The 23,179-nt window shown below is 42.0% G+C and overlaps 1 protein-coding gene and 1 non-coding gene across 3 annotated transcripts in view; both read right to left on the bottom strand.

Moving 5' to 3' along the window:
• CTNND2 (catenin delta 2) overlaps window positions 1–23,179 on the bottom strand; it is a 944,584-nt gene that overhangs the window by 65,229 nt on the left and 856,176 nt on the right. The window lies entirely within an intron of this gene.
• Window positions 19,737–19,843, bottom strand: LOC116752358. The gene has a single exon (XR_004349444.1). It is a non-coding gene; the product is annotated as a U6 spliceosomal RNA (small nuclear RNA).

Raw genomic sequence — 23,179 nt, 5'->3', positions numbered from 1 at the left:
TGAATCCACACTGCTTGATATACCTACATCTGTACAACTGGTCAACCATCAAATTAATGGTCCCAAATCAGAAAACTGCTAAACCACAAACATCGGTGGTTAAATCTGCGTTGTAGGGGCAGAACTTCAACATCAGAGGGATCGAGAAGGAAAACTGGTACCTTGTTCTGACTCCATCATGACTGTCCACACATCATGTGCTCATCACAATCCAGAATCAGGAAGACAGAACAAAACAAGAAACCAGCTCAGGGAAACAAATCCAAAACAGAGAAAGGAAAAGAAACAGGGGATCGCCCTTCTATCCCTAATCCCAATTAATGAATCTTTCAGTAATTCTCTAGCAGCTGCTGACTTTCGAATCAACTTCATCTCTGATGTTTGCAACGCTGATATGTGACGGACGGTATGATTATCTTGTGAGAAAACTGCTGTTTGTCCACCATGAATGGACTAAATGTGACCTTACAAACCATGGTAAACTTGTGCTTTTTTACTTTAAATGTGGAAGGCTGGTTTTTCTCAAGTCTGGATCCCTTGCAACAATTTGTTAGTAAAAATCCCTTTCTCTTGATGCTTTTGTCTGTATGCTTTCATTTCTCAGATTGGAAAATGGGTGTGACAACACTGACCTTCTGGTTTCATCACGCCGGCCCCTTTTTCCCAAAATGGGACCTGTTTGTCTCTACATCTGCCCCTTTGCTCCTGCCAGATTAGAATCAATATCTAATGAAATGCATTGATTTTTTTAAAAAAAGTGAACCTTCTTTTATGTATCTGCTAGCTGCTTTAATTAACGATTTATCCAAATAGAAAGAGAGAGGAAAAGTCATAGTAAGAAGGGTTCAGCTGGAGTCAAGGAATCAGTCAGTGGTTGCTGTGGGTAGAGCTTGAGACAAATTCTGGAAGAAACACTAAAGTTCCTTATGCTTTTTTCTAATAACTATGATTTGGAAAAAACAAGCACAGCCTTATAACACACATCAAAATCTATTTCACATGCCAAAATTGGTAAGCAGTTGGTCTGAGAAAATGATGCAATCAGTAACTCAACCCTCTGAATAGAAATAATGTCGAGTAAAGCAAATCTTATAGGTTTGCATGTGTATGGTATGCATTTCTTTCAAGAGTTACCATCTCCAAATAAATAACCTACTCCATCTGTTTGGAAGACAAGAGGAATTGTATTTTTTAGCACCTTGAGATCTTATGCAGAGGATTTCACTGAATTAGGCTCTGAGAAATTCTCACATTGTTGAAATGTCAAGAAGTAAGGTAATGAGTAGAACTACAGACAAGAAGATGGCTAAGATATGCATACATAATTTGTAGAAGAATCACTCTAAAAATAAAAACCACAGTTAATTAACAGGAGGTTTGCTGAAGCACCTTTTTGAACTAGAAATAAATTGATTTTTGAGAAATACTGAAAATGAGGCAAGTAACTGGTATAATACATTTTAACAAGATTTAAATAATTTGATTAAATATTAAGCATGATAGCAAAAAAATTATTACCTCAATTCATTGCCTCATTTTAAAAGCAGAAAGGAAGTAGAGGTGAAAATTTAAACACTGATTCTAGCTTCAGGGGAGAAACCTAGGAAGGCTTTTTATTTTTAGGTCAAGATTTCTGTCTAACAAAGATCCAAGAACTCTCCTAGGATGAAAATTTCAGACAATAGCATGTCTGAGACAAGATGAGGTCAGTATTTCTGTAAGAAAAGCTTGTTTTCAGGAATAGAACCTCTGGCCTGATATTAGCACATTGGGATAAGAGTAATGGATTGATTAATGCAAGTAGCCTAATGAAGAATTCTAACATTGCATTCCCATGTTCTTGCTTTCTCAAATTGATCTACCCCTCTGCCAAAATAAAAGAGTTTCAATAAAGGGCACAAAGGGCTACTACTCATATATTACATTAGAGAGTGGTTTAATGTTTTCAAGAAAAGTCACATCTATTTCAGTTTCTACTTTGTATCTCCCTAGGGCTATAGAAAAGGCAGATACAATTTCCAATTTGTATAGAAGACAACTGCAGCCCAAAGAGATTAAATGGTGTGTGTAAGGCTGCAGAGCTGACTGTATCCTGGCTTTGGTATCTTTCCATGAGTCTCTTGGCCAGAAACTCCTCTCTCCAACCAACCCTCCTCACTCCCTCCTCTGAACTTTTTTCACAGGTATAATCTGTACCACCTGTATGACACCTACCCCATAACTCATTTATTCAGTTGCTCTATAGACATTCACTGAAGTTTCCTCTAGTTAGCTTATATATGTAATTGATCTTTCTAACAATAATATAAACCAAGAACAGGATGACATCTAATAACCTTACGTTTATTGATAAATGAATAAACAATTTACATCAGCTGTTTGACTACACAATGTAACCACAGGACTTTGATGGGAATTCATTCACATTTATCCTGCTGTTGTTACCTACCTCTGTGACAGATCCCTGGAACTCTAGTTCTACAGGATGCTGTATTCTAAAAAGGGTTTCATTGTAGCATATGTGTGGGAAATGCTGTGTCTGATGCTTAACTCAGAAATTTACAATGTATATTAGCAAAGTGAAGCCTCTTGCAGTCTTGCAGTTAGACAAAATGAAACCCTTTGGTGAATTTAGTTTAACCTAGAGTTTCCCAAATTTATCTGAAAAGAGAAACCTTCTTGTGCATGACACCCATTCCCTTCCCAGAGGACTGGGGGTCTGGGGAGGGGGGCTCGCTTGGGGTGGTCCTGATGAATAAGGGCAGCTACATTTCTGTTCCTGTTACTATGCTTATATGTCACCAAATACCCACAGATCTGTACCACCAAAGACACCTTAATTTCACAGCAACTTGATTTGATGTTGATAAAAATCAGAAATAAAAGAAATGCTCCAACTACACAAAAGGATGGCTGGTGAGAATGCATGGTAGTGTATGTTAAGCATTGTCTGATAGTAGCCACTCACTCTAAATACACTTTATTCCTAAATGCATTTTTCTTGTTCTGATTTCATACATTCACCCCCTACTCCCATACTTCGTTCACAGAGGACTTCATAAGCCAGAGAGATAAATCTCACAGAAGAAGGAGTTATAATTATTTGCCTACAATTCCACTTTCCTCGTTAACCAATGAGCTGCTTATGGCTGAATTCCCCATGCAGGTTCTCAAATGAGAACATTCGTTGACTGAAATTCACTTAATTTTCTGTCCCAAGTTGATTTTCTTCCTAGTACCTACCAGCCAAGCCAAGCACTGGTTTCTACTAGGCAATTCTAATTCTAATTTATATTACTGAATTGAGCTTTGGCTACCAGTTGGTCTTATCTGGCTTTGGGTGACTGGTTCCCCAGGGTCAAACCAGGGCATGAAAGATCCACCTTCACAGCTGAAATAAACTTCAGACTGCAGGTAACCCGAGGCATCAATCACTCTAACCTAACACACATCATGGGACCCTAAATTATATGCCAGGGACCTGCACTTGTTCCAGATCTTATAAGATCCTTGTCTCCTTATGCTTAGGAGATAATCTCCTTCCATGGGTATAAGATGATTTAGAGCAGCCCCTACCAACAACAGTAAAAATACCTTTTCTTTAAAAAAAAAACTTCTCTTTATAGTAGCCTCTCTAAAGTCATTGCTGAACACAGCATGTGGCCCATTACGAGTCGGGTTTTATTGACTGCCTTTTTCCCTGTGAATGAGACACATCACTCTGTTGCATATCTAGTAATTTTGGGTTGAAAATAAACAGTTTTAGCAACTCTGAAAAAAAAAACACTTCTCTTTATTTGTCCTCACTTTGAGATAGATTTTTAACAAAATTTGTTTATAAAACTAAATGTCTAGGTCAAAGCTTATTTTTTTTAGTTTCTGCCTGTATTTAAAAATTTTTTTCAGAGTAAAGAAATGTGGTGTATTTTATAGTTTTATAGTAGACAGAATTCCAATTTCAATTTTGGGTTCATTATTGGAACCCAAAGATAATGTTAAATTATTTTAATAAAAAGTGGTCATGTTTTAGATATTTCTCCAAATTCCCTAGCTAGTGAAAACAATCCTCCTATGAATGTAAAAATGTATTGGGCTATACAATATTGCCCGTTTCTTTATTAATTAACCACAGTGGACGTTTTGTATGGAATTGCTGGCATTATTAATGTATCGAGAATTCCAGTGTTTATATTGTAGGCTTATGCTCCGTGTGTACAACTAAAACTTAAAGTATTTATACTTTGATGAGTTTAAAACTTTGGTGTGTTTGTGCTATACTAAAAAAAAAAACATCAACAACTATTACAATTATATGGACTCTCCATAAGGTGATAAATAGAAAAAAGATAAAGCATGAAGATAAACAATAAAAGAATAAAAGAGAATAAAGGCAGAAGCAAAAAATGATCCTAGAGGACCAAACATAGACCAAAGATTATTTCCACTAATCCCACTCAATCAAAATGACTAAATATTAGATCTGGGCCCAGCTGATGACACATTTATTACAAGCAACACTTAATACTGCAAAACTCTAGGAAAAGGAAAAAAACTGGATAGTCCTTTGGCAATTTCTTTATTGTAATGGGATTTCACTTGTAGCAAAGGAGGAAGATACGGTGAATGGAAGAGATTGTAGGGAAGATTAAAAAAGGCAGGAAAATATTAGACACAGGGTTTCTGCAGATCAGTTGCCCTAAAGCCCAGCAAAGCGGCTGGTGTCTGAGTTTTCTTATCTAAACAGCTGCAGTTTTTTAAAACTTGAAGTATGCATTCATCTTCAGAAATCTGATTTTCCTGGCTGTCTGCCCTCATGGCAGTGAGGTGTGGTGATGAGAGGGCCATTCCTTTGGTAAGGATGACTTTTTTAGCAGCGTCAACTTCTAGAACGGACACTGCAGGTTTTGCCCCGGCACTGTGTCAAGCTGATTTGGCGTGACTAAAAGGATCACCGAAGAGCCTGAACTCTGGTGTACAAACAACTTAATTATGATAATGCAGTGATTGTGGTCAGCACCGTCGAAACAAACCAAAACAATGCATACAAATCCAAGCCAAGCACCAATCAAAAACAATTAGGAGTCTTCAAGTTACAGAAAAGTTTTTCTATGTACATCTTATAATCCAGTATGAACAGTCTCTGCTACCTTATTTTCAAAGTCAATAGAGACTTGGCGTATATGCTTCCTAGAATGTATGGGCCATTAGCTTCTTTGAAGGAGTGAAGATTCAGTGGTGCTAGTTAGGGCTAGCATAGTTCCACCAGCTGCCTGGAGGTCTCGCAGAAACTACTTTCCTTCCAGTGACAAATTGCAAAGGTCAAGTACAGGAGGCGAGAGGTGGGTGGGGACTAGAATAAATAGCCAGGTTCAAGGAAGGGCAACCATGACTTGGGAATCAGCACAGAACCATCTGGTGGTTCTGTTCTTCATCAAGGAACTCAGGCCAGAGCAAAGCTGGAGAGGACTTTGGAACTTCAGGGAGGTGTCCCCTTAGCCACTGTTGGTGATACTCAGGGTGTTAGAAATCTATTTCTATCAGAAATTTATTTTCTCACAGTTCTTAGTGCCACAAGTCTGAAATCCAGGTGTCGGAAGGGCTTTCCGTCTTCTCTTCTTTCCTTCCTTCTTTAGTTGGAGACTCAGGACTGCCATCCTTGCTGGTTCTAACCAGTAAAATTAAGTGGCTGACCCCCATCCTGTGGTGAAGGGCAGAGTGGCTGCCTGCTTAGCAGCTGATGGGGCTACTTTGGGTGAAATAGGGTGGAAACGGGAATGCTACTGTTCACAGGTGGAACTGGGTATCTCCCCTCGCCTCCCCATTCATACATTGAAGTCCTATAGGCCCCATTATTCCAGAATGCGGTCTTATTTGGAAACAAAGTCGTTGCAGATGTTACTTTTTAGGATAAGGTCATATGGGAATAAGGTAGGTCCCTAATCTAGTATGAGTGATGTCCTTATAAAAAGGAGAAATTTGGAGACGGACATACGTATACAGGGAGAACATCAAGTAAAGATGAAGACAGAGATCGAGGTGATGCTTCTATAAGCCAAAGAACACAAAAGATGGCCAGCAAATGCCAGAAACTAGGGGAGACACATGGGACACATTTTCCCACCCAGCCTCAGAAGGAACCAGCCCTGCCGAAACCTTCTTGCCTCCAGAACCCTGAGAAAATAAATATCTATTGTTTAATCCACCCAGTTAGTGGTACTTTGTTATAGCAGCCGAAGCAAGTGAATATACTGGGCCACATTTGGATTTAGGCCCATGTTTAGAGCAGCTCCTTTGAAGAGGAGACCACAGACAACAGTTAGCTATCTTTCGTTTCATTTGACAAATATTCTCATATCCTCCGTCACATGTGACCCCACATAATCTGTCATTCCACTTCTAGCACACTTGGAAATCCCTTGAATGACCTCCCCACCTTCTAGGTCCCTAAGATTAGTGTGGAGACAAGATAAGCAAAATCAAATAAACATGACTTACTTAAATAAAAATGATGATTCAGCCCACAACCCCAGCTGTGATCGTCACTGTCATTACCACTAGATTCTGCTTCATCTTACTCTGTTAGAAGGAGAACTCGCTCCGTGTTCCCCAGAGTCAACAACACACAGTCCCAACTCAGGACACGAAGACAAGCAGACCAGTTTCTGAACAGCAACAGGAAGTCCTGAACAGCAACAGAAAGTCGCCCAGGTGTCTCCATGGGGATAATCTCCTGCTTTACTGGGAACAGAAAATCAAGTTTAAATTCTGTCCTATGTTACTCCTCTCAACTGAGTCTCCTTGTGAATTTCAGGGCTTTAATAGATTTTATCATGGTGAATACCTGGAGAAGGCCATGGTTCTCTCCGGGAAATCAGTGACCGTAAAGTCTCTTTATCTTGGAAATGAAAGATGATTCCCACACACAGCTCTGCATGCTGCAGAGCAGGGGAAAGTGCCAGGGCACACCTCCACCCTTCCGGGAGGTGACGGCCCAGGAAGGGGCTGGGACATTTGTTCTGAAGGAACACGGGAAATAAGTCTCAGCACATACAGTTTACCACCAACGGCAATGATAAAAAAAATGCTTTTTGGTTTTGTTCCATGTAAAAGGCCTTGTGCTGGGAAACTCGGCAAGAACGTGAGCGACCTGAAGTCAAGACTCAAAGCTGTTGTCACCCTGCGTTGCTGTTGCCAGGAAGCTTGTTTGTATCTGACATCCACCCCACGCCCCTGCCCCTCCTGGGGACTTGGCCCGAGGAGGCCCCGGAAGGTGGGAAGGGGCTGTAGGCCCCCTGCTGCTCTGCCTTCAGCCAAGCCCACTCCTCATAAGCTCCTGGCCTACCCGGTGAGGGCTGTTCTCACGGCAAAGAAAGTCCCCAGGGATGCCAGTGAGCAAGCTGGGAGCCCTGCAGTGGTGCTGTTCTCGGGGCCCCCTTGGGGTAGAAGGGAAGCAGGAGGCCGTGCCCGTCCCAGTGGGACCAGGTCCCTCAGCTGTCTTGGGAAAAGGTAGAAATAAAGCTGGGGACTTGCTCCAGGAAAAAAAAAAAAAAGGCCATTATCCACCAAGGGGTTTCTTGTCTACCTGAGGGAGGGACAGAATGTGAGTGGAGTTAGGAGGATGGGGAATTTGGGATGCTTACTTCAACACTGTGACTTTGTTCATTGGGAGGTCAATAAGAACAGGAAAGTCAATCTATCCCGTCGCTTGATACCACGGAATGGGGCTGCATATGTCCGAACATACGCAAATTGGTCAGATTTTCATCCCAGCAGAATTAAACTGGGAAGCACGAGCCAGTGTGTGTCACCATCCTCTGACCACATCCAGGGCAGCCCCTCGCTTACCAGATGAAACACACGCTCTCTGGGACAGGCAAACAGAACCCCTGCGGGTCTCGGGAGCTCTCTCCTCCCACCACGTGGCCCTGGTTGTAGGTTTGTGAATTATGCACAGGAGTTGGGTCACTGGGGTCTAACTCCTGTTGTTCTTGCTTCCTCCATTGTTTGCTCTTTTGTCTGGCTTCTTCTGACTTGTCCGGGTTCAGCTGGGGGGGTCACATCATTTAGGAGGCTGCTTCTATATCCCCTTCTCCCGAAGATGCTTTGGCTCGTGCCCACCCTCCAATCCAGGCCTATCTCCAGCAGAATGTGAGGGTCTGTTCACCTCAGTCATGTCCTTGAGGCACTTAACACCTGAGCTTCTGGTACTTGGGACTGGCCTGGATCAAGGCAGGCATTCCACAAACACTGCACTGAATGACGTACCTTCCAATCTCTCTGCCTAAATGGTAGCCAGGAACTAAAAAAGCAGAACCCACCGAACCCCAACCAATGCAAACACCTGTCAGGCATCCCAAGGTAGTACTTAAAACTGAAGCATAAGCTATTCCCCAAGTGAAGGGAGTTGCTTTCAGAGATCTGAATGATCTCAAATGTTAGTCCTAAATTTAACGTTATGTTGTTTTATTTTTACCATACAAATCTTGCATGCGTATATATTTTTCGGTAATGCATTTAGTTGCCTGGGAAACCAAAAGGGTCTATGCAGAGTGAGAGAAATGGTTTGAAGAAAACTAGCCACAGAAGTGCTTCTGGATTGTTCTCTCTTGGTGTCATCACTTGCCCCATGGATGCCCATCATATACACTTGAGCTGCTGGAAGACCTCACTCTGCACAGCTCGCAGGGTGAGCCCACAGGGAGAGGAAGGTGTGCTGACTCAAGAACGGATGAGAGGGCCCAGCTCAATCATTTGTAAGGGGTCACATTCCAGCTAATGGCATCTGGCTCCAAGAGTAGTGTTTTGATGGGTTTCCTAGTCGTGGTGGTTTTCGGAATTATCAGAAAAAGACAGGAGTTAATAATGCTGTTGGGGAGAGATGTCAGGTTTCCAGGGCTTCTCGGGAGATGTCTGTACCGAATTTGGAGCTAATTTCCTCAGTTTCGGCACTATTGCTATTTTGGGCTAGAACATGCTTTTCTGTGGCAGGGCAGTCCTGTATGCTGGATGGCCAGCACCATCCCTGGCCTCTACACACCAGATGCCAGTAGCAAACCCACTATACCAAGAAAAAAATGTCTCCAGACTTTGCCAAATATCCCCTGGGGGGAAAATTGCGCCTTTCTGAGAGTCACTGCTCTAGAGATTCACAGTGAGGAGAGACAGGGTCTTTGTCATCTTGGGCTGCTGTACCAAAATAACACAGATTGGGTGGCTTAGACAATAGATATTTGTTTCTCACAGAAGTTGAGGATGGAGAGTCCAAGATCAAGGTTCTGGTAGATCGGGTGCCTGGTGTTCCAGGCTTGTAGACAGCACTTTCTCTGTGTGCTCACATGGCCTTTCCTCGGTACATGCGCATCCTCTTCTCATAAGGGCACTAATCCCATCAGGAGGGTCTCACCCTCATGAACTCATCCAAACATAATCACCTCCTAAAGGTCCCAACTCTGAATACCATCACATTGGGGGTTAAGGTTTCACTGTATGGATTCTGGGAGGACACAAATATTCACCTCATAACACCAGGTAACTACTAGAAGTGGGCGAAGGTAAGTCACTTTCTGAAAGTCACGGGACAGTCATATCAAGTTGCTGATGGGAAGATTCTTTTTGCTGACATCTCCTTGTGTCCTTTCCATACTTCTCAGTGACCCTGGAACTTCACGCCTTATGGGCTTTGTGCGATTAGAGGGGCAGACGAGGGATGTGATTTGGTGTAACTGACAGAACACAAATTGCTTGTCAAATTTCCTCTCTCACTTGTCTGCAGAGTGTAATATAAGAAAAATAAATGTCTAAACATGCATTGGCATGGACGTTGTACTAACTTTCAACCTGAAAAATGAAAATGTAAGACTTGTCAAATGTGTTGTGATAACTTCCTTGCTCACCAGCTGCAAGGAAATAGCACCCTCTCAGAGAAGACCCCAGGGAGCCCTTGAGTTTATACCATTCAGGAGGCACATTTACTATCTACCATTGCATTGCAGATGTATGCATCCATCCTTATCTACGAGGCTTCCCGAAATTCTTTCAACTCTGGAAATACTTTCCATTTTCCAGACACCTGACCCAGTCCCCTGTGCATGGTGTGTGTTCTATAAATAATTGGTTTCAATACCACTTGTGCAAAAGTAACATAAAGAGTGTTTTTTCCTTAAGCAGGAATTATCTCACATTTTATCTCTCCTGATAGTTAGTCATTTCTTTTCAATAGTAAATTTGGAAGCCACAAGCTATTCACTGTCTTAGTGAAAATATATAGTGTTTTCCTCCGTGTGATTATAGACTATAGTTAGCAAATAATAGTGGAGATATTTCCAGTGCCAGGTTCATAGTACGGCCCAAAAAATTTTCAATGAAAGAATCTAACGAGTTCCATAAAGCACCTTTTCAATAATCTCTTCTTAGCAATTTTTTAAAAAATTAATTAATTTATTTATTGTTTGGCTGTGTTGGGTCTTCGTTGCTGTGCTTGGGCATTCTCTAGTTGTGGTGAGCGGGGGCTACTCTTCGTTGTGGTGTGCGGGCTTCCCATTGTGGTGGCTTCTCTTGTTGCGGAGCACGGGCTCTAGGCATGCCGGCTTCAGTAGTTGTGGCATGTGGGCTCAGGAGTTGTGGTGCACAGGCTTAGTTGCTCCACAGCATGTAGGATCTTCCCAGACCAGGGCTCGAACCCATGTCCCCTGCATTGGCAGGTGGATTCTTAACCACAGCACCACCAGGGAAGTCCCAGCAATTTGTTTTTTAAGTGGTTTAGACAATTGAATTGTGTGTGTTCTTAGCTGGTCGAGTTTTAACTGAAGGCTTTTTTTCTTCCGTCTCTACCAATCTCTGATATATTTCTTTTCTCTTTCAAGCCATATATTTCCTTCCTCTTTCTTCATCCAGGTCTGCTGGTCCCTAGACCTTTAGACCAAGAATTCATGAACACTTCTTTGCAAGAAACACACTCAGGGGTATCCACCAACTCAGGTCCCAATGGAAAATAGATCCAAGGACACAACAAATTATGTTAAATCTTTGTCATTGACTAACACCCTGGTTCTTACATTTTTTTTTACAATTAATTAGTGCGCACTGCTACAGACTGGTCTATCTATTTAATACTGAAGGGAGAGAAAAACCTATGGTAGATAACTTACTCCAAATTACCTGGTTAGGTTTAGTTTTTTTTTTTTTTTAACATCTTTATTGGAGTTTCATTACTATACATTGTTGTGTTGGCTGCTGCTGTATAACAAAGTGAATCAGCTATACGTATACATATATCCCCATATCCCCTCCATCTTGTGTCTCTCTCCCACCCTCCCTATGCCCCCACTCTAGGTGATCACAGAGCACCAAGCTGATCTCCCTGTGCTATGCAGCTGCTTCCCACTAGCTATCTATTTTACATTTGGTAGTGTATATATGTCCATGCCACTCTCTCATTTAGTCCCAGCTTACCCTTCCCCCTCACTGTGTACTCAAGTCCATTCTCTATGTCTGCGTCTTTATTCCTGTCCTGCCCCTAGGTTCATCAGAACCATTTATTTTTTTAGATTCCATATATATGTGGTAGCATACGGTATTTGTTTTTCTCTTTCTGACTTACTTCACTCTGTATGACAGACTCTAGGTCCATCCACCTCACTAGAAATAACTCAATTTCGTTTCTTTTTATGGCTGAGTAATATTCCATTGTATATATGTGCCACATCTTCTTTATCCATTCATCTGTTGATGGACACTCAGGTTGCTTCCATGTCCTGGCTATTGTAAATAGTGCTGCAATGAACATTGTGGTACGTGACTCTTTTTGAATTATGGTTTTCTCAGGGTATATGCCCAGTAGTGGGATTGCTGGGTCATATGGTAGTTCTAGTTTTAGTTTTTTAAGGAACCTCATACTGTTCTCCATAGTGGCTGTATCAGTTTACATTACCACCAGCAGTGCAAGAGGGTTCTCATTTCTCCACACCCTCTCCAGCAATTATTGTTTCTAGATTTTTTGATGATGGCCATTCTGACTGGTGTGAGGTGATACCTCATTGTAGTTCTGATTTGCATTTCTCTAATGATCAGTGATGTTGAGCATTCTTTCATGTGTTTGTTGGCAATCTGTATATCTTCTTTGGAGAAATGTCTATTTAGATCTTCTGCCCATTTTTGGATCGGGTTGTCTATTTTTTTGATATTGAGCTGCATGAGCTGCTTGTATATTTTGGAGATTAATCCTTTGTCAGTTGCTTTGCTGGCAAATATTTTCTCCCATTCTGAGGGTTGTCTTTTCATCTTGTTTATGGTTTCCTTTGCTGTGCAAAAGTTTTTATGTTTCATTAGGTCCCGTTTGTTTATTTTTGTTTTTATTTCCATTTCCCTAGGAGGTGGGTCAAAAAGGGTCTTGCTGTGACTTTACATTTAGTTTTATTACAACTGTAAGTAAATACAATTTGAAAATAAAAGTATTTTTAAAAATCAGAGCTCTGTTACATTATAACTTTCACACATATCCCCACTGGGAGATGGAATATACAAATGGGCAGTGGCCAGACCATGTATAAAAATAGAACTTTGAGCCAAAACCTGCAGCAACCTGCCCAGGAAACCAGCCCCTTATACAATAAACACAGGAAGCCAGCCTGCTCTAAGGCAGACTTATCAGGAAAGTCACATTACCTCCAGTGACAATCCAGGAAGCTAAACAATAACTGTAACAATTGTCCCCAAATGCCTAGGACTTGATTAATAACTGGCAGCTTCCCTAATTTGGAGACCAACTGAAAACCAACCAGAGAAAGGCAAACATGCGCCCCTAACCATCACATAGGATGGTCTGCTTCTCCTTAGCCCTCCCCCAGCTTCCCCAGGCCAACAGCCTCACATCAGGGCCCAGTGGAAGCCTCCTCTTTCCTCCACTACGAAGTTTTCCCACTCCCCTGCCTGCCTATGAGTCTCTGCCAAACACACAAGTGATGGTGGCCAACTCCCCTGCTACAGGAGGCTCAGAAGAGACAGAAGCTTCGGATGGTCTTTGTTCATTTCTATACTACCCACCCGTCCATCGTGAGTGGGTGTGCATTCTTTCGGAAAATGCCTGTTCCCAGCTGCTTTCCTTCCCAAGGGTCTCAAGGAGACTCTTTTTTTTTTTTTTCTTGGCTTGTGGGATCTTAGTTCCCTGACCAGGGATTGAACCGGGCCCTCAGCAGTGAAAGCACGGAGTCCTAACCACTGGACAACTGGGGAATTCCAAAGGAGGCTCTTTATTAAAAAATGCTACCATCCCTGGGATAGATGTAGAACATGCAGAGGGATACAAGAGCAAATTGAAACTGAAGAGAATTCTGGATGAGAGACATGCAATCGGCCATACAACAACTCGGCCAAGACAAGGAGCCTGTGAAAAATGGACACGCAACTCCGTGGCTAACTTCACTCATCATGGTAGGGAGTGGAGATGAACTGACAAGAACCTGGGCCCTGATGGACAGGCGCTTCAGCCACCGTGAATCACCCATTCCATCTTGTGCATTTGGAACTTCTCTTGGCATGTCTACCTCTAGCAGGAAAAAAAAAGGGAGAAATAGAAAAATCCAGACCTTTGACACTAATAAATTACTCTGCAGGATATATGAAAATGTTCTAATGCTGGAAAGTCAGACTTGCAAGAGATTTGTTATGAGAATTGAGAATTTCCCTCTGTTTTTATAGAACTAGTTTTTTTTTTTTAGCTACAGATTCTGTAATATCTGTTCTCTACGAACTTAAAGCATGAATACCAATTGTTCATTCAACAAATACTGATTGACAGTCGGAGATTTTGTTGGCCTAGGACTCATTCAAAAGGCAAACAGGAGTGACATGATCAGACCTATGTTCTAACGCAACTGAGAATAAACTTTAAATTTTACATTAAACGTACTCAATTTTTGTTTATGCTTTCTTCACAGTTGAAACCCGTGCATTTAATAAGCCTTGTCATCCCATTATGTTTATTTTCTATGAACTCCCACAGTACTTAAAGTGTGCACTGTTACCTGAATGTATGTGAATAAATACATAAGGTTGGTCTCTTGGGCCAGGGCTCAGTCTCTAGCTGAATGACCCAGTCCCTGAGAGTAGAGACCCTGTCACACTTTCCACGCCTACTTGGGAGGGAGTAACTGAGTGTGGCTGGAGAGGTAGGGACACTGGAGCCCAAATGCTGTTAAAGTTCAATGAAAATGAATTTTGAATAATCAACAGCTTTACGTCACCTGCGCCTCTATTTCCCCTCAGTACCATCTGGCTACCTGTCCACGACGAAACAGAGCAGTTCTTGAGATGCATGTGCCCTCTCAGGCCATGGAGAACTGAAACCCTCTGCCCCCAACTCCCAACTCCCCATGCACACTTCCTGCACACACACAACTCGGCCAAGGAGGATCCAAGTGCGGGCTGACTGTCTTCACAAACGTCACTTAATTAGCTCACTGTCCTCATGAACGACACTTACTATTCCAGGAGACTCTTGCCCGGGAAAATAACCTGACTGTTCGATACAGAAACTTTGGGAAAGACCCATGAAGTCTTCCACAACACATCAACAGACGGTTTGTGCCCTATGATGCCTTGAATTCCCGTTTCTACCAGTCCTGAACTGTGGCAAGTCCCAGCATTGAAAGACCCGCCTTAAAACAAACTTCAACAAAATCTGACGTCACCTCACCCTCCTGAGACACTGACAAAGCTCCATTGAGTGGTGATGTTCCTTGCCGAGGTGAACAATAAACTCAGCTTGGTTCTAGCAACAGGCTGTTCTGATGAGATTTTGGGGGAACCAGAACTGGACGCCATCAAGGACCACTTTTTCTCACGCGAAACTCACGTGGGGAAGGGCATTTGACCTAACAAGCCTTTTGCCTTTGCCCTTCATTAGACATGCTATAAAACTATTAAATAACACTTACATTTTCATTAACAAGTTGTTACTTGTGGTCTGTGCCTGCAATGCTTTTTTTCCATGAGTTGGTTTATTTTCTTCTTATTTAGAATAAACAAGACACGAATAGGGCAACAGCTAGTTTGGTTTTAGATTTAATCAGCCTCTCTTAACCATATGACTCAATGTAGGCAGTTTTCTGAAAGTTTCAAAAGAGAAATTAGAATAGGAACAGGGTGATAAACATGATTGGCTATAAGCTTACTGCCAAGCCAACTTAATCTCAGATGACTAATCAATTTGGTCTCATTTGAAGCTTAAACTAAAGGTGTTTTTCTTGTTTCTTGTCTAATAGTTTCTTTCCAGGCTTTGATGTTTTTGTAAGTGGAGGTAAGCTTATCAGAGAAGTTTCAGAGGAAAAAAAAAAAAACAGCTTAAATGGTGCCATGAGTGAAATAAATGAATTTCAATGTCTGTAGGAAGAGGCTGAGCTCCTCTTTGGTATAAAGCACAGCAGATTCAATACCAAAGGAGGAATTCAACTACACTGGATATTGCACTCAAATCCTTCCGGCAAATCCTCATCTCAAAGGATTTGCCTAAAAATGTACTTTTTACCTGAGATTTTTTTTTTTTTTTTTTTTTTTTGCAGCACATGGACCTCTCACTGCTGTGGCCTCTCCCGTTGCAGAGCACAGGCTCCAGACGTGCAGGCTCAGCGGCCATGGCTCACGGGCCCAGCCACTCCGCGGCATGTGGGATCTTCCCGGACCGGGGCACGAACCTGCGTCCTCTGCATCGGCAGGCGGACTCTCAACCACTGCACCACCAGGGAAGCCCTTACCTGAGATTTTTTGTGGTTCACTGGAGACACCGTGAGATGGCCCTTTTTGTTGCACCATCTGGACAGTACAGGGACAATGGCATATCAAAGAGAGACATGGATGGAACCCCTTGAAGGGTGCACCGGGTCACAAAATGTGTATTTGATCTGCTACTTTGTGTTCATGTGTCTGACTCTGTTTCAGGCAAGCTTGTTTTGGTCATTAAAGCCTAGAGTTCTTAGCAGTTGTTTCCTCTTGAAATTAAGGAATAACAAAACAGGCTCTTTCTTTTTATCAAGCTCTGCACAAGTGCAGGCGAATATAATTACAGGTAGTGGGGATTCCAGCTACTTGTGTCATTTGCAGATAGTTCTTTATTGCCAACACTTTCCCTCATTGTTCCATTATTTGCCAGTGGGCTTCTTAGAAGAATAGAGATACGATGGCCCAATAGAAAGTCTTCGTGAAAGGAGTGCTTTTTATTGGGAAAAAAATTTTAAGCATCTGCATAAAAAAAGATTTGTGCCTGCAATAAAATGAAAAATGGGCTTTGGAGAAAATGCCTTATCGCAATAGGCCTGAGATAACTTTAAATATACTGAGAGTTTTCCATCTCTTTCTCACAGAACAAGTGCATTGAATAACCATTGTCTGGGAGCCTCCACAGGACCAAGGGAAACATATGCAGGAGCATAAGCAAGTCAGACACTATTAATAGAACTAGAACTGGTTAGAACTAATCCTGCTGCTATCGCCATGAGGCATAAGACGAAGGATAACAGTGGTGAACTCAGGGCCCAACAAGTCCCGAGTATGGTTCTAAGTACTCTGCATGTCTTCATTTATTTCTCACGACTGTCCTATGAGGTCAACACTATTTTTATCTCTATTTAAAACATGAAGGATCAGGGGCTTCCCTGGTGGCGCAGTGGTCGAGAGTCCGCCTGCTGATGCAGGGGATACGGGTTCGTGTCCCAGTCTGGGAAGATCCCACATGCCGCGGAGTGGCTGGGCCCGTGAGCCATGGCCTCTGAGCCTGCGTGTCCGGAGCCTGTGCTCCGCAGCGGGAGAGGCCACAACAGTGAGAGGCCCACGTAGCGCAAAAAAAAAAAAAACCATGAAGAATCAAAGGCACAGAGAAGGTAAGTAACTTGCCCAAGTGATTCAAGCTAGAAAATGCACAACACCCATCACTGAGCCAGAAAGAAAACGTCAGCAAGGGGAAGTAAGTCAGAGAGAGGAAGACAAATGTCATATGATATCACTTTTACGTGGAATCTAAAAAATGATACAAATGAACTTATTTACAAAACAGAAACAGACTCACAGACTTAGAAAATAAACTTATGGTTACCAAAGGGGAAAGGTGGGCGGGAGGCAAAAATTAGGAAGTTGGGATTAACATATACACACTACTATATATAAAATAGATAATCAACAAGGACCTACTGTATAGCACAGGGAAGTCTACTCAATACTCTGTAATAAGCTACATGGGAAAAGCATCTGAAAAAGAATAGATATATATATATGTATAACTGAATCGCTCTGCTATACACCTGAAACTAACACAATGTTGTAAATCAACTATACTCCAATATAAAATAAAAATTTAAAAAAAGGTCAGCAAGGGGAAAAGATACCAAAAGGAATATCAGAGATACCAAGGGCAAGAAACACATTTCCTATTACCTTCATCAGCAGTTTCCTGCAAACCCCACCTCCTGGTTCCAGGCCACATGTATCAACTCTCAGCCCCAACCTTACAGCTCGTCCCATTTTTCACCTCCCACCCCCTCCCTCCCTTGAAAAGAGAACTTACCCCTGGCCTGGCACTGCTGTCAGTGACGTTTGTAAAAGTTGAAGGCTTGCTACATAGTAAACACAATGCAGTAGTTTCTAGATGACTCCTGGTCTTTGTGCAGAGGCACCACTTATTTTCCTGTATTAGAATAATCTTCTCATGAAGAGCTGCTTTCCCCACACAGAGCGGTCCCAGTTAGTTCTATGTTTACAGGTATCCAAAGAGTTGTGACACTGCCATCATATAATATTGCCTGTTCATTTCTGGTTTAGTTTTAATGTACTCGCCAAAATTGAACAGTAGACTGAGATCTTTGAGCTGGTTTTTGAGAACAAGGCATGGGCTTCAGGCCAGCTACTTGCCTGGCTGAAGCTTTAGCAATGCGGAGAGTCAGAGTTGCCACCTGTCATGTGAATGCTGGCTTGAGGTCTGGCAAGACCTGAATCATCTCTTTCACACCACAGGCTTGATTGAGGAATGAAGGAAGTGGAAAGGTCTGAGAAAGTAGTATTACGGACATAGAACTGGAGCCATAAGCAAGGCTCCCTAAACAAATACTCCCAAACTATTAAAGGGACCCAACAGAATGACATAGGATTATTTTCAACTGGAGACATCTGAGATACACCAGATGCTGAAAGAAGCCTTTTCTGAGCTCCCCTTATCTGACTAAAGGCAGAGCTTCCTGAGAAGGAAGATGCCATAAATCCTCTCTCTGAGGAGCTTCCAGCCAAGAAGGAGACTGACCATTAGCACAGTGATGAGAAATTGCATAAATAAACTCTATAGAAGCTGCCATACACTCCATTTATTTCCCCTGGAAGCCCTAGTTCTCCCTCCTTTCCACTATTAAGCTGGTATATAAGCCTTTACTCTTGGCTGTTCAGTGAATTACTCAGATTACTGAGTACCCCGCATGCATGTGACTCTACTGTCAATTAATTTGCACTCCCGCACACCACCCCAGACCACTAAGACCTAAGTTGGCAGAAAAGAAGTTTTCCTCCCACAGTCTGATCTGAAGCCCAGAGTTGGGTGTGCCGGGGCATGCCAGTGGTGGGTTGTTTTAGAGGTTGGCTGTGCTTGGCGGTACCGTACGTACGCGGTCTTTGGCTCTGGAGAAAGAAAACCCTACCATGAAGAGCAAGGCTGGAGAGACTGAACTGCTACTGGCCTACACCTGAGATTGCTGTGGATGATGAGGTGTGACGGCATCACAGTGGGGCACGCTACAGCCACCTGGCCAGACAGGGCTCATGGTGGACTATCTGTGTCCGCTGAAGACAGGGGAGGTCCACCTGCACCACCGAGTTGGGTTTGACCTGGCTACCTGGCTGCAGAAATAAGTCATCTCCCAAGGCCATAGCCCACGTGGTACTGTGGGCTCTCAGATACACCAGCTCCGGAGGACTGAGTCCAGTGCTGGGACCCTGGGCCAGGGCTGTCTCCCACCACTGGGCCATTACTTGGTACATGCTGGAATCAAACTTAGATGTTTGAGCAACAGATATTTTTTCTGAGAATAAGTCCTTCACATCTCAATACTATGAGTGAATCATCTTTTAAGAATCTAAATAAATGCCATCATTGTATCACAGCACCTAGCATGATGCCTTGAATAAGGTAATGTTCACTGAATGAGTTAACTTAGATCGTTACTAAAGAAATACTGACAAATGAGATGTAGAATAAATACATTTAAATGAATCTGGGAAAAATTTAGTTTTATTCCTATATTTGTGTGTTAGAGAACCTGACACAGTTCGTATAACTTATTTCAAAATAATGACGTTTCCTCTTCAAGTGGCTTACGTATTTTTTTCAAACTCCCTGATTGTTTCATTTATTTGTATTTTTTTACACTTTCTTTTAATTAAGACTCACATGCTGCATTTCATCACTTTGTCTCTTAAATTTCTCTTTTCTCTAAGTTTTTTTTAAAATTGAAGTATAGCTGATTTACAACATTGTGTTAGTTTCAGGTGTACAGCAAAGTGATTCAGTTATACATATGCATAGTCTTCTTTTTTCATTTCTTTTCCATTATAGGTTATTACAAGATATTGAACAATAGTTCCCTGTGATATACGGTAAATCCTCGTTGTTTATCTATTTTATATATGGTAGTATGCATCTGCTAATCCCATACTCCCGATTTATGCCGCCCCCACTTTCCCTTTGGTAATCATAAGATTTTTTCTATAAAAATAAGCAATGCTTCATGAATTCGTGTGTAATCCTTGCACAGGGGCCATGCTAATCTTCTCTGTATCCTTTCCATTTTAGTAGATGCACTGCTGAAGCGAGCACTGCTTATGTATTTTAAATTCATGGGCTCCTTGAACAATCTTAGTGGCACCTGAGTCTTTTAAGGATGCTAATACCCTTTGTAAATAATAATTTAGAGTTCAGTGAGAAGTGGCCCCGGAATTGTAAAAAGGGCAGTATGCATTCATAAGAGGAAATGGCTGGCCTTGTGAGGGAGCAAATACAGTACCGTGAACATGATCTCCACCCTGACTGGTATCAGAATTGCCTGTGAAGCTTTGGAGATACAGAGATGCTCAGGCCCCACGCCAGAGACTTGGACTCAGGAGGTCTAGGGTCAAGTCAGCACATGTGTCGTTCCGAATGTTTCCAAAGGTGATTCCATGTTGAGCCTCTTTCATTTACTCGCTGTGTGTGGAGTCCCTGCTTGTGCTGTATTGCCGTGACACAGGTCTATCTATATACCTATAACTATCCTTTAACCGGCATTATAGACAACCATATGCCTCCGCCAACACCTGAACTCCAACTCATGCCTCTGAGTATAGGGCAGCTGTCCCAGGATGCTATCAAGACCAGAAAATGGCCTCATTCATGGAGCAGCTAGGAAACCAGAGGAAACAGTAAGCTTACAGGAAGAATGTTGATCGTTTAATGGCGTGGGTTGTATGGATCATCAGTACTACAGAGCTGGGTCTCCACTTTGAGCAAACAAATGCAAAAATTCTGTTGGGAATTTGAAAGCAGAACCACCACAATTTTCCATTTCACGAGTCACATAAATCTCTAAAAATGGCTTGGGACAAAAATCGCATTGCTTACAAAAACTCTGGTGGCATTCAAACATCCAGTTACATATAAGGTTAGGAAAATCATTCACCCACAGTCAATTAAAATTCAAACGAATGAAAAAAAAGTATTCAATTTATAAGAAAAAGTATCACAAAACTCTCTGTTTCCAATATCTATATTCATATCTGTATCTCTATCTGTCTATCTATCTATAGAATTGTCATTTAGTAGAGCCTTACTTAGAACTGCAAAAGAAGGAGGAAGCAAAATATTTTTTTTCCTGCAAAACAAAGCAAGCTTGACTACAAGGTGTCTCTAATGGTCCTCTATCAATTAGATTTTTATCTCCAGGAAGCAGTTCCCTCACTGCAGGCTATTCTCACTTCTAAATGTTTGACAAAGTCACCTGCCAAGACTTGCACACAGGTGAAAAATGGAAGATAACTTCACTACCAGACCATTTGTATGAGTGGGTCAAGGGGAGGTAGCCACCCTGCTGTGTTTATAAATGTACTAGCAAAGAAGCATTTCCATTCAAATAACTTGGCATTTCACATATACACCCCTAAAACAATTTCTGCCACATGGAAAACTGAACAAGATAGAATGACTAGGTACGCTGTCCTGTTCTCAGGGATTCATCGATTCCCAGAGGCACTATAATAAGGGATGACTACACACACACACAAATTACTTGACAGACGAAAATTGCAGTAGTAAAATGTGACTATGCAGAATAATGAGCCTTAGGAAATCAAAGTAAAACAAATAATACCCAAGAAGAGAGTCTAGACCAGTGAATGGAAATCCACACTGCTCATCAATCTCAACTGATTGACACTCTCCCCACCCCACTGCTATATTTTTTCCTGGGTTGGATCAACAGGCATGATGCCTCAACTATAGTGTATGAATAAGCTCTGCTTACTGTCCTTAAACAAGACAAACTTAAAAGTGCTCCACAATGTGATCTACAGATAATTCTGAAATTATTTGTGTGCATGTGGTCTTATATTTTTCAGTAGCACTCACAAAAGAAACATTATCTCTTGCCTGCTTTACTGAAAGGGAAAGAAAAAGAATACAATTATGTAAGAAACCTATCTTTAGTTAATGAGCCAAGAAATGCTTGTCTACCTGTGGCTAGGCATTTTATTTTTAGATTAGGTTTCCTATAGCTGCTTCTGTATTTAGAGAATTAAAATAATTGGACCATGACTTTAAGTATCTTTTTTGTTTTCCCACTGATGATACACCTATGACTATATCAGTCCTAAGCATCAAAGCCATTTTTCCCCATTTTCTACTGGACATCTCTCCTGTCATATCTAATACACATTTCAAACTTTCAACCCCAAACCAAAATCCTGATTCTATTAGCCTGTGTCCTCTCCTTCCTTTTCCTATTTATAGTGTTTTGCATTCCATCCATCAGCAAGTCCTGCTGGCTCCACCTTCAAAATACTTTTCCCAACCCCTTTGCTACAGCTCTGGACCATGATAACATGATCTTCCTAGACTCCTGAAATCAAGCCCTCACTGACCTTTTTGCTTTCCTACAGTCTAGTCTCTGACCAGCAACCAGAGAGGACTTCAAGGACTGTAAATCCCATCACTCTCTCCCAGCCAAAGTCTTCAGATTCCTTCTCTAGGCTTAAAGGCTTCTCTCACTCACCATCACCATCTCCAACTGTTCCTGCCTCATTTACCAGCTGCAAAACATTGACCTTCTCACCAGTTTAGGCACATGCCAAGCTCCATCCTGCAGCAGGGATTTTGCTTCACTGCTCCTTCTGCCCAGAGAGTTCTTTCTCCAGATGGCTTATTATGTGGTTCTTGCCCATCCCTCAGAATTTGCTTGGGTGTCACCTGGTAGAGGCCTCTCCTGACCACCCATTCAACACTTTCCTCCGCTTGTTGTGCCCTAATCCCTTAAACTACAATATTTTGTTCACATCCAAAGCAGAAAGTGAATATTTTTTGCTTCCTTTTGAAACTCTTTCCATCATTGGACCATACATTCCAGGAGGCAGAAACTTTGATGCTCTACTGGGATCAGCACATAATTGGCACTCAATAAATATTGGTCAAATGAATGAGGAGATAATTTCACATTTTTGAAGTCAGCAGACAAGGACAGAATCACACTAACCCCTTGAAATATCCAGCTGTTTCTTAGTATAATATCTTGGCAACTGTATTAAACCATCACATCAGACATTTATGGTATGAGAACTGAATTGTGGAGCTTCCAGTCTGAAAGCCAGACTTCTTTCTATTTAATTAGTCCCCAGGAAGTTTCAAATACTCTACCCATTGTCTCAATAATGATACTTTATATGTAGATAAGAAATTATGATTGAGCATACAATTCATACTGTAGTCTATTAGCTTCACATGTAATCCTTAAATCTTGCCTGGTGTTTCTCACCACGCAGTTGGCTGCTTTTCTCCACGTGGTAAAGCGCCCCCCCTGAGGAACTGGAGCTCAAAAATGGCGCATGTGGAAACAGCTTGTGAAAATACAGCTAACCCATCAGAGAAGCACATTCTCCTAACATCAACCCCTGGTCACGTGGGAGCAAT

Source organism: Phocoena sinus, chromosome 3, assembly GCF_008692025.1.
Source record: "Phocoena sinus isolate mPhoSin1 chromosome 3, mPhoSin1.pri, whole genome shotgun sequence".
NCBI lineage: Eukaryota > Metazoa > Chordata > Mammalia > Artiodactyla > Phocoenidae > Phocoena > Phocoena sinus.
This window is presented reverse-complemented; position numbering and strand designations above follow the sequence as displayed.